The sequence below is a fragment of the Homalodisca vitripennis genome, chromosome 3 (genome assembly GCF_021130785.1).
Source record: "Homalodisca vitripennis isolate AUS2020 chromosome 3, UT_GWSS_2.1, whole genome shotgun sequence".
In the NCBI taxonomy this organism is placed as follows: domain Eukaryota; kingdom Metazoa; phylum Arthropoda; class Insecta; order Hemiptera; family Cicadellidae; genus Homalodisca; species Homalodisca vitripennis.
Window position 1 is genome coordinate 99,501,004 of NC_060209.1, and position 10,706 is coordinate 99,511,709.

Genomic DNA, 10,706 nt, shown 5'->3' on the forward strand with positions numbered 1-10,706 from the left:
CCGCCATTTCTGATTGGATAAACCTTTTGAGATGCGGTTTGCGGAATTCAACTCTACTAAATGAGCTCTTTCAAATGAGGTATCACTCGACCCATGCTTCAATTTAAGATTTCCATGTTTTTCTTTGTGGGCCGTCCTCCCATGGTTGGTATGTCATGGTAATAGCAAGGAAAAATAGTTTACATAGCCATATAACACTGTGCAAAGTTTATAGATGTTATCTCCTATGGTTTTTAAAATATTAAGCCGTACCCATACTTTTCAAACACCCTGTATACTTCAATTGTATTAGATAGAACTCTTGAAACTGAGGTTAATTGAACTCGATCTTTGATACAAGAATTCAACAATAACAACAGGAGATCTCGTACATTCCATATTCCAAACTTATGTAACAATATGTACCTCGATGCGTGCAGTCAAAAGCTTTTTTCAGATGTAAGAACAAGTTTTAGTTTTAAACAAAACGTTTTCGTGATTTACTATGAATAGCTTATTTTTTAGATTTATCCAAGGATTTCATCCGTTTTTATTTGTACAAATAACATTTATATATGTGACAAATTGACAAAATTATTTTACTCCATAACGTTTATGATTAGTAACATTATGAATCTAAATTTAAAGTGATTTCTAAAAGTTTAACGTTTTTACGATGTAACAATAACATAAGATTTGTATTTATAATAAAATATATGATTGTGCAATTACAGTTTGTGAATATACCCTGTTTCGTGTCATGAACCTCTGCTTCCTCACACATTGCAGTTTAATTCTTATCACCGCATGTCAATACAATCAAAACTCCCCATAAATTATAAGAAAAAGCTTTATTACAGTCATCATTTATATAAACTTCTTACATATTCTAAGTGCTTATTAGAAAACCATCTGAATACAATGTTGAGGGTACAACATTAACTTAATAACCAATCAAACTTCAAAAGAGAAAAATGCCTACCTTTTATGAAAGGAAAATGTAATAGTACATTTTTATGTACCATTTATTTATTTGTAATTAAATGCCGTATCTACACAAAAATAGGATAGACATTAACCATAGTATAAGATATTAATTTATATTATTTAACAATATTAGTTGTAATAACAAAAAATATATACAAAAAAAACTTGTTACATATAGATCCAAATAGATGATGAAAAAAGGTTTTGTTAAACAGGCATAATAAAGACTTGTCGCTATACAAACTCTAAAAATCTAAATATATAACGTTAAACATTATTTACGTTCAGCCCAAATATTGAGAGTAACTTTTTTGTAGTAGCGGTGAAAATCACAAGCAATTTTTTAAAGGAAGCAAAAAACCGGGAGAAAGTAACTGATGAATGGAAAGGGATGCTATAGAAGATAGGGGAAGGTATTGGGCCCCTGCACATTTATATTCCCTCTCAAGCGAACGTTTGCCGATGGAACGCGGAAAATTACGAGATGTGTTGGAATTCTACAGTTCAAAAAAGGCCGAGTTTTCTTAACACCTTAATTTATTTACGTCGAAAAACATTGAGATGCTAATATGACAAAAAAAATAAGAAGTCATGACGTCAAAAAGCATGTCCGGCCGCTTAGTCTAATGGTTTCCTGAACGTCTTTCTGTTCTGGAAGTCCATACAGCCACTGTTGCTATGAACTGCTGAGTACCAAATTGTTTTGAACTAAGAATGTTATTGTTTACTAGCAGTTAACTTGTGGCTTCATACAACATTTCATGTTGAAAAACAGGGACATTGTGGGCATATTCTTCTTAAATGACATTCTAAACACTCCTGAGATAAGTGATAGTCAATGGAAGATCTCCAAATCTCCTGATCCATTTTAGATCCGAGTTTAAAGAACAGTGTATTTCAGTAATAATTGAACTATTATACGATAGTGTAAAGGAATATTAAAGCCAAAATCCTTAGCTTTTCATCTAACGCACTTACAATAGTAAGTTATGGGGTTCTATGTAGTTTGAACACGGAACTAGGCATATTATAGGTGCATTTTAGTCACCTACTGTGGCTTATAATTGACAAAAAACTCACCTAAGCTTCATCAGATTTTTTCATAATAGATAAGTACGAGTTTGCTATTAAGATAACCTCAACAATGTTTTGTGGTATTTTAGATGCCATTAGTACTCTCATAATTACTTTTATAAAGATAATATCAATGATTTATTCTAGCAAATGAAACATATACTTGTATTAGTACTTTGAAATCGTGTTAATGGCTAATAGCTTCATATATCAAGTGAAATAGTTAATGGCTATGTTTTAGGTTTTGCACGCGTATGAGCACTTCTGGTTCGAGTGGATTATATTTCCGACGTCGATGATGAGTTTTCTTTGTTGCCATGTTTAAGAACATATCGATAAAATGTATAGCCATTGTAATTTACTTGGGTCTTTGTACTTTTTGTACCATAGTTGATTTTGCCTTGTTTTCCCTATCAAGAAATTATATATATATATATATATATATATATATATATATATATATATATATACATATATATACATACACAGGTCTGAAAAGCCTTCTTCTGTCAAAGACAACTAAGAATAGGTTGCTTTAACCGTTGGTTTCACAGAATTTTAAAGCGTATACTGGGCCCTATAATAAACTATGAGGTACATGGACCTTTTCTGGAAGGCAAGGCCTTAAAGTAACACTGCCGTTAACTATAGGGAGCGGGGCAGCCAGCTTTGAAGAACGAAACAAATCTCTGTCCACGGAAGTATTCTACGTGTTCACATGACCGATGGTCGAGGAGGAAGCGCTAAAATCCTTTTGCTAATCACTCTAAAAGCAACAAGTCATCACCAGTAAACAAACACCTGATGTAACAACGAGTAAAACAACCTAGCTGTCGCAGAAGACAAGACCAGCTATGGCCGTGAACAGAAAAAGGTTCGGCACAGCTACTGCCTCGGCCATCGGCCAACAAAATGAAAGTGGCAGATGCCACAATTTTAGAACACTCTCAAATGTATAGTAAATTATATATGGCAATTTTATGTAATATATGTATTGCATTTCTGGCCTTGCATTGCATACCTAATATAATTGCTAAAACGTGCAGCAATTAAGTATATTTTTGTTATAAGTATATTTTATCCAAAATTATAATTTTATCATCTAGATAAACTGCACAACATCAATTCCAAAAAAGCTTACTCTATGTTTTCAAGACTACAAATTTAAACAAATAGACAGTCAACATTACATTAATTAAACATATGGTTGAGCTATTATAAGATAAGGTTTATACATAGCACGTGATTCCAATTAACAATGTCTTTCATATTTAACATTTGTTTGCTGCAATGTTTCTTATAGGACTTTCCATAACTTCAGAGACCAGTGGGGCGTAGCCGGAAGGGACTTTCGACATAGGCATAGGCCTATGTGTTAACTAGGCTCCTTAAGGATGTCCATCTAAAATTTTAGTACAATCGTTGGAATAGTTCTTAAGTGATTGAGTAGAAGTATGAACACACAGACAGACACTGTTAGATTTTTTATATGGTAGTATGAATATTCAACATCTATTGTTACAAACAAATTAATCAAATACATTATTGCGTCATCAGTATTTGTTTGGTTGAGTGAATTAGTTTTACGATGAATTGGAGTTTACAACTGCAGTAAATTATCATGTATTTCTATAACAGTTGTATAACTCTCTTGAGTTCAATGATTTATATAATGTTTTCATATACAAAATTAATTTATTGGAACAGTACCGTTTTGAGGATTCTATATATAAAATGAAATGAAAAAAATAAAATAATTTGGTGGAATTTTAAAAGCAATTGACTCGCCTCTGAAGCAGGACCTACTTTGGTTATATTGCTCCATCAACAATTTTTAAAATGTTTCTTCTTGAGACACTTAGAAAACTCCGATTTCAGAAATTATGGCCAGATTATCGGATCTTATCATGACAATGCAGTTCTCCTAAAATCGTGATTTTGACCTTGTTTTTAAAATAGAAGCACGCATACTCAGGTTGGTTTGCTGTACAAGATAGGTTCAATGCTGTATGTAAAGGTTCATACACATACTGAAATTATTAATCTATATACACTTTAAGTGCTACGGTCAATTAATGTCATAGTTAGAAAACAATTTTCACTTAATTTAAGGATAAATATGTTTACTTTATATTAATATAATACATTTTCACACTTCAAGATGAGTATTACAGTTGAGTTAAAGAATTTTAAGTTAGTATGTTGTTAACAAGTAATAAAATTTTAAATTTCAAAATAAGGCCAACGTGTGAAGATGTGAGTGATTTTGGAATAGATTAACTTTGACACATCATTTGTAGGTGCTTTTTGGATTAAATAAAACTATGGCGTATAAACGAATGATGGTTTAAGAATAAATTAATATATATCAGCTGTGTGTGTTTTTGAATAAATTAAACTTTGCCGTATTAGCTGAGGATAGTTTAAGAAGAAATCAAACATGGGTATATCAGCTATGAGTTTTTTTTTACAATAAATCAAACTTTCATCTATTAGCTATGGATGACTTATGAATAAAAAAATAACGGATACATCAGCTGATAGTGTTTAGAATAAACTATAATTGAACGTACTAGTGTGGTTTATTTTAAAATGAAACACTCCTATTAGTCGTAGGTGTTTTTGGAACAAATCGTAAAATGTAACCATAAAATGTAACTTGAAAATCATGAGTGCTAATGAAAATGATAAAATATTGTGTTTGGCTAAATGTAGTCCATTTTATATACCTAAATTTAAAGATCAAAGCATATAAAGGAAGTAACTATTCATAAATAAAAGTCAACGTGCGAATGCTAATAAACTAATGAACCTTATTTTAAATCCAATTTTTAAATACGGAATTGTTATTTAAATGTACAATAAATCTTAATTAACGTAGCTATGATAAGAAGGAATGATTCATTTTGAATGTTAGTTTACCTTCCTTTTCTCGGTTGCTCACCGTGCTTAGATATAGTGTCGGAAACATCATAGTGCACTCAATTGTGCACCTGATGAGACAATGCGACTGCCCCTTCACCTGCTTATGTGTGTCTCTGATGTCGAAATGATGTAAAGGTTCGTTTTAAACTTATTCGTAGCCGAATTTCTTTGGATCTCTTCAGACGAACATGACTGCAGGTGAATTGGAGCTAAACTCAACATTCAAATCTCACTTTTTAAAAACATCACTCTTATAAGGTATAACTTAATTTCATATTGTATACAACGTTGTATTTAGATTCGATATACGTAAAAAAGAGCATACGGTCAGAAATCTTACTTTATTGATAGCACGCCTAAAAATAAATGTTTCACATCTTTTATTAAACATTGTATAATGTCAAACTACGTGCCATGTAATGAGTCCCAGTGAGATTGATTTAAAAGTTTTTAATTGTATAAGATCTATAGCTTGTTTTATTCTTGAAATGTATATAAAACAGGTAGTTAAGCTTAGATTTAGAGTTAGAGTTAGGCTTTTGCAACTGTAACTGCATTTTTAAGACGCTCCGTATCTGAAACGGTTACGGAAATGTAAAAGTAAAAGGTTCTACTGGAACTGTTGTTTGTGCAACAACGCGACAGTTTAAACGAGTGCCTGGACTGGTATTGGCAATGGAACAATAATCGAACGATAATGTAATAGTATAGAAGCCGAGAACCGATCGTTTTACTGATTAAAATCCGAGTTTTCTTGAAATCCATAGAGTAACTTTCTCTAAGAAAAAATTGATTATCAGACACACCAGTTTTACTGAAGGTTGAAATGGAAAGTTGTCGATAAGGCTAAGAATATAAAACGATATTTTTTCATAAAATATATACACTTAAAATCAACACATAAACGATAGTTATAGCCTACCATAGTCAGATCCAAGAGACTGAACATTGCTGAGTTAGTATATGCATATGTGTATACATCAGCTGTTGATTTAACATTGATTTTTATCAATGACGATTCGTTTCAAGTGTTAAAATATGAAACTTTAACACTTTAATATCTTTCCATTTCGATCTCCAGCAAAATTGGCGAGGTTGACGATCGTTATGTTTCTCAGGGGAGATATGTATGCCGATTTCAAAAATACTAGGTTGTCTTCTTATACAATTATACATTATACTTATACAAGTTGGCTCTCGGTTCCTGAAGTATAACCGCTAGCTGTACATTGAAAAAGAGGCTATATGTATTTTTACCGCCTTTTTCCCTCCTGGATTGTTCTCTTTTTTAATCCTAGAATTTGATTGCATTTAGCAGCTTTTAAATATGTAATAATGGTTTTGTTATTTACGTACATTGTTTGCAATGTTGAACCCAAACAAAACTAAATATTGTATTTGAAACATTTTCATTTCATGTGTTTGTAAAAATTGCGATAACTACACCTACTAACTAGTAATTGGTAAGTTCCATGAAAAGTTGATTGCAAAGAGGCAAATCCCATATACTCGACGTGACTATACAATGAAATGAATATGGCGTCCTTTTGCAACGGTGCTGTCAGACTGAAATACTTTTACAAATTTATTTAATCCCTTTGCCATCACGGTTACCCCTAAGATGAATGTAAAAAATGTTACACTCAGCCAAATCCCGTGGAGTGACATCATTAAATTCAGTGTTGCCTATATAAAAGTGAATTTTCACTTCAAGTCTACAAGTAGATTCGTATTGAAGATATTGAGGACAAACAGACAGATGGGTAGAATTAAATGAAATCTTTTCTACTCAACTAAGAGATTGACTTTGCTAACTATCAATTAAAAAATATATATATATATATATATATATATATATATATAATTTCAATAAATATTGAATCGCAAAAAGTACTTGCTCCGCCGGGACTCGAACCCGGATCTCTCACTTGCCGGGTGAATGTGCTACCATTACACCACAGAGCCCTCACTTTTTACGATTATATATATATTATATATATATATATATATATATATATATATATATATAACCAATTATATAACTTATATTTAATTCCCTAAAATCACCATTCCTTTTGAGTATGTTAATGTGCATAAAAATATAAACACTGTATATTCACTGTCTACACTGTATAGATTCATATCTCCTGAAGAGATATGAGAGGTTTCGATTGATACAACCTTCAAAATGTTTTTACATGACCTGTTCAATATTTGACGACCAGTATTCAATATTTTTCATTTAAATATTTTTTATTATGCAGTATTAATACACCCAGTCGATCAATAACTGCCTCCTATATTAGGTATTAGTGACAGATAGGGCAGTTTTATATAAATAATTCGATGGCAATATCAAACATCGGCATTCATAATTTGTTTAAATTTTGAAATAGAAAAACGTCTGAAAACAAGCAGATCGTACAAAAAGCAATCCATTAACTTTGAAAGCAAAAGCAGTCCCGATATAAATAAATTTTGTACAATACTCGGAGATGGACTGAAGTTTCTCAAGAGTTAATAATAAGCAGCTGTTCTTTCCGATTCTTCCTATTGAATTTCTCAATATTGAAGTATTAAGACACTTAGGAGCCATTAAAAGTTTCTCCTAAATTATTAAATCGTATAACAACTTTTGAAATGAATTAAGTTTAGATGTTACATGCTATTAAGTTATAATATTCAGTAATTTATTAAGAGTGCTTTATTCATACCATAACGCTATTATTTAAGATCGTCGTTCCTTTAAATAATTAACATAAAAAACATAAGTTTTTATAAATAGAATGTTAAAAAAAATGTAAAGAAGATTAAATTGCATTTTCAATTAATTATATTTGTGATATTGCGGGAAGTATCAATGATGACGACAGGGATAAATCCGTATAAAATTATAAACGCTTTGATTTTCAGGAACCATTGTTAGTTTTTATGGGAGATAAGCTCAAAAATCACTTGACCATTTTCGTAGTGAAATTCCAACATGTGGATTAACTTCAGAATTGCTATACGCGTTCCAGTAATTTGTAGTTACATTGCGAACTAAAACAGCAATTCTACGTGTGGGATGAAATATTCCGCTATCTTTTTTTGTAAATATCACATTGAAAATAATAGGGTGAATTTAAACTTAGCACATTTATGAGTGCACATTTTTTAATATTTCAGAAGGCATAAAATAAAGTGAGAGCGTGGAGATATCTTTATTAAATTCCTCTTTGCAAGCAAGACGTAATAAATGTCGAAAAATATAAAAGTGAATTATTATGGCAACCAAATGTTCATTATCTCTTCGAATCCTCCTCACCTCTTCTTTCCAATCCATTGTTACGTTCACCCTCAGGCCAATCTACTATGACCTTTACCGTTAAATGTTAGTAGCTTGATTATAGAGTACTGCATACGAATCGAGTAGACATTCCAGTATACATCCTATTAAAGCAGTTGAAGTTGGATCCTTAATCTTGGGCTAACAAATATACAGGGTGACAATTAAGTCTGGAACCTCTTTTTTAATTTTTGAACCACAATAGAAAGAAATGCCAAAGTTCACACGTGCTTACTGGTGATAGTAACGCACACATCTGCCCAATTACCGACCGGATAATCCCTTTGGGGGACGGTCCACAAGGAGTCAGACAAAATTCTTAAATAGCAGCATAGGTCAAGTTTGGTATCGAATTAATGGTCTTACTTAGCAGAGTACAATGCCGCAAACCGGACTTCAAAAGTGGATTCATTCAGTAGTTATAGCTATTTGAATTTTAAAACACTTGAACAATGTAAATTATTAAGTATTACAAGTAAACACCAATTTTTAAGTACCTGTGATCAAAGTAAGTGTTCAAAATGTTCCCCTCCCATCGTCTGGCAATGTCCTAGGCGGTTGTAAAAGCCATCCACTGCATTTTGAAGGTAGTCACGAGGAATATCTTGGACTATGAGATTTATTAAGTTCCAACATTTCGAAGTTGGAAATCTGACCTATTGCATAGATGGCCGAAATCACCTACACATTTATTAGTCCAAGTATAATTCTGTCTAAAATAAGTGCAAAATAATAGTAGGAAGCACCCTGAGTCCGAAATAGATAAAAAGGAATATATACGTACATGTCAATCTTCTGTGCTGAAATAATTCGTCAACAAGTAGAAGAGTAGGCATAAAATACAATACTGACAACGATTTTAAAACAAAACCATTGTGTTTACAACATAAAGTGTTATTGTAATGGAGAATACATAAGCGAGACAAAATAGAACGATAAATATGAGGTTTAAAGAACATGAATACTACGAAAAAGGTCTAGTGGAAAAAAGTTTATCATTGCTGGCCTAAAGATTATCACATTAAGTGGGATAAAGCAAACATAATACTCTGCGACAATATAATTTTAAAATGTAAACCCTTTGAAAATTTATAAGTACGATTACCAGATAAACCTTCCGTTGAAGTTAGGCTACTTTTGCTACTAATAATTAAAAAAATTTAACTTTAAAATCTAAATAAAATTCAATAATCATGAATCTCAGCCAATAAAAAGCTCATATATCCTTGTAGGTCGTTCAGCTAAAGAGATAACGGTTCAGTACGAACACACATTAAAACATATTTTATTCCAAGTATAGCATGTAATTTAAATGGTTTCTTTGATGCTAATTACTTTCGCCCATCTTAAACAGATATAAAAATTTCAAGCTGTACCCTTTTGTAATAAATCAAGTTACTAATATTATAACAGCTGATTATAAATGATGTGCTATATTGGAGGGAGGTATGGCTCAAAGGAAATAAGGAGGAGAGGATACTAATAGTTGGTGCAAAATGACAATGTTATTCCCGTAACTTTATATTAAAAGCTACCTTTACAAAAATAATTTTTGAATGTGAGAACACTAAAACATGCAAATTGTACAAGGATATAAACAGGTGCGCTGAAAGTTTTAGTTAGGGTTTTATTCTTAAAAATGTTATACATAAGATAATAAACAATACATTTTGTAATCTAAAACCTTTCCTTGTCGATAAACTCTACACGCCTGAATTATGCAGAAAGTAATTCGAAAACTAGTAGCATTGAATGTGAATGATTTTAAGTGTTTGAAAAAATGTAAAAGTGTCGTTAGTAAAAATTAAATGTGACTTATATTTAAGAAGGGTATTATAATCAGAGACTTTTATTTGATAAATATAAAATATTTTTTTTACATAAAACCCTCTTTCTTTAATACATATAAATATAGCCTCTTATACCAAAACAGTTCGTTATTTAAGTAATAAAATAAATAAAACTCTGGGTTTCATATCTTACTTGGTAAGAATAGCTAATTTTATTGTAACATAATTAATAGGCTATGTTTGAAAAAATCAATGTTATGTTTTTGAAACATGCCTATCTCTCTTTTACCAATGTGTATAAATTAGAAAACGTTTCTAATGTCTATTAATACGTTAGTAGATTTTGTTTTGCTTAGGTTCATGACAAGAATATTGTATATTTATATACAGCCTCGCCTTTAGACAAAGCTGTAAACTAGTTTAAGCCTCTACAAAGTTATGAAAAGTACTATGGATTAAAATATTATAATAATTACAGTGTTATCCCAGGCTAATGTAAAATATTCGAGTTTAACGATTGTTTGGCGACCGAAACTCTTTCCCAGGTACGATTCATAAAAATATTTTTCCATAAATATTGGTCATAAATTGACTTCTCCATTTTTATTGCACTCGGGAAATTT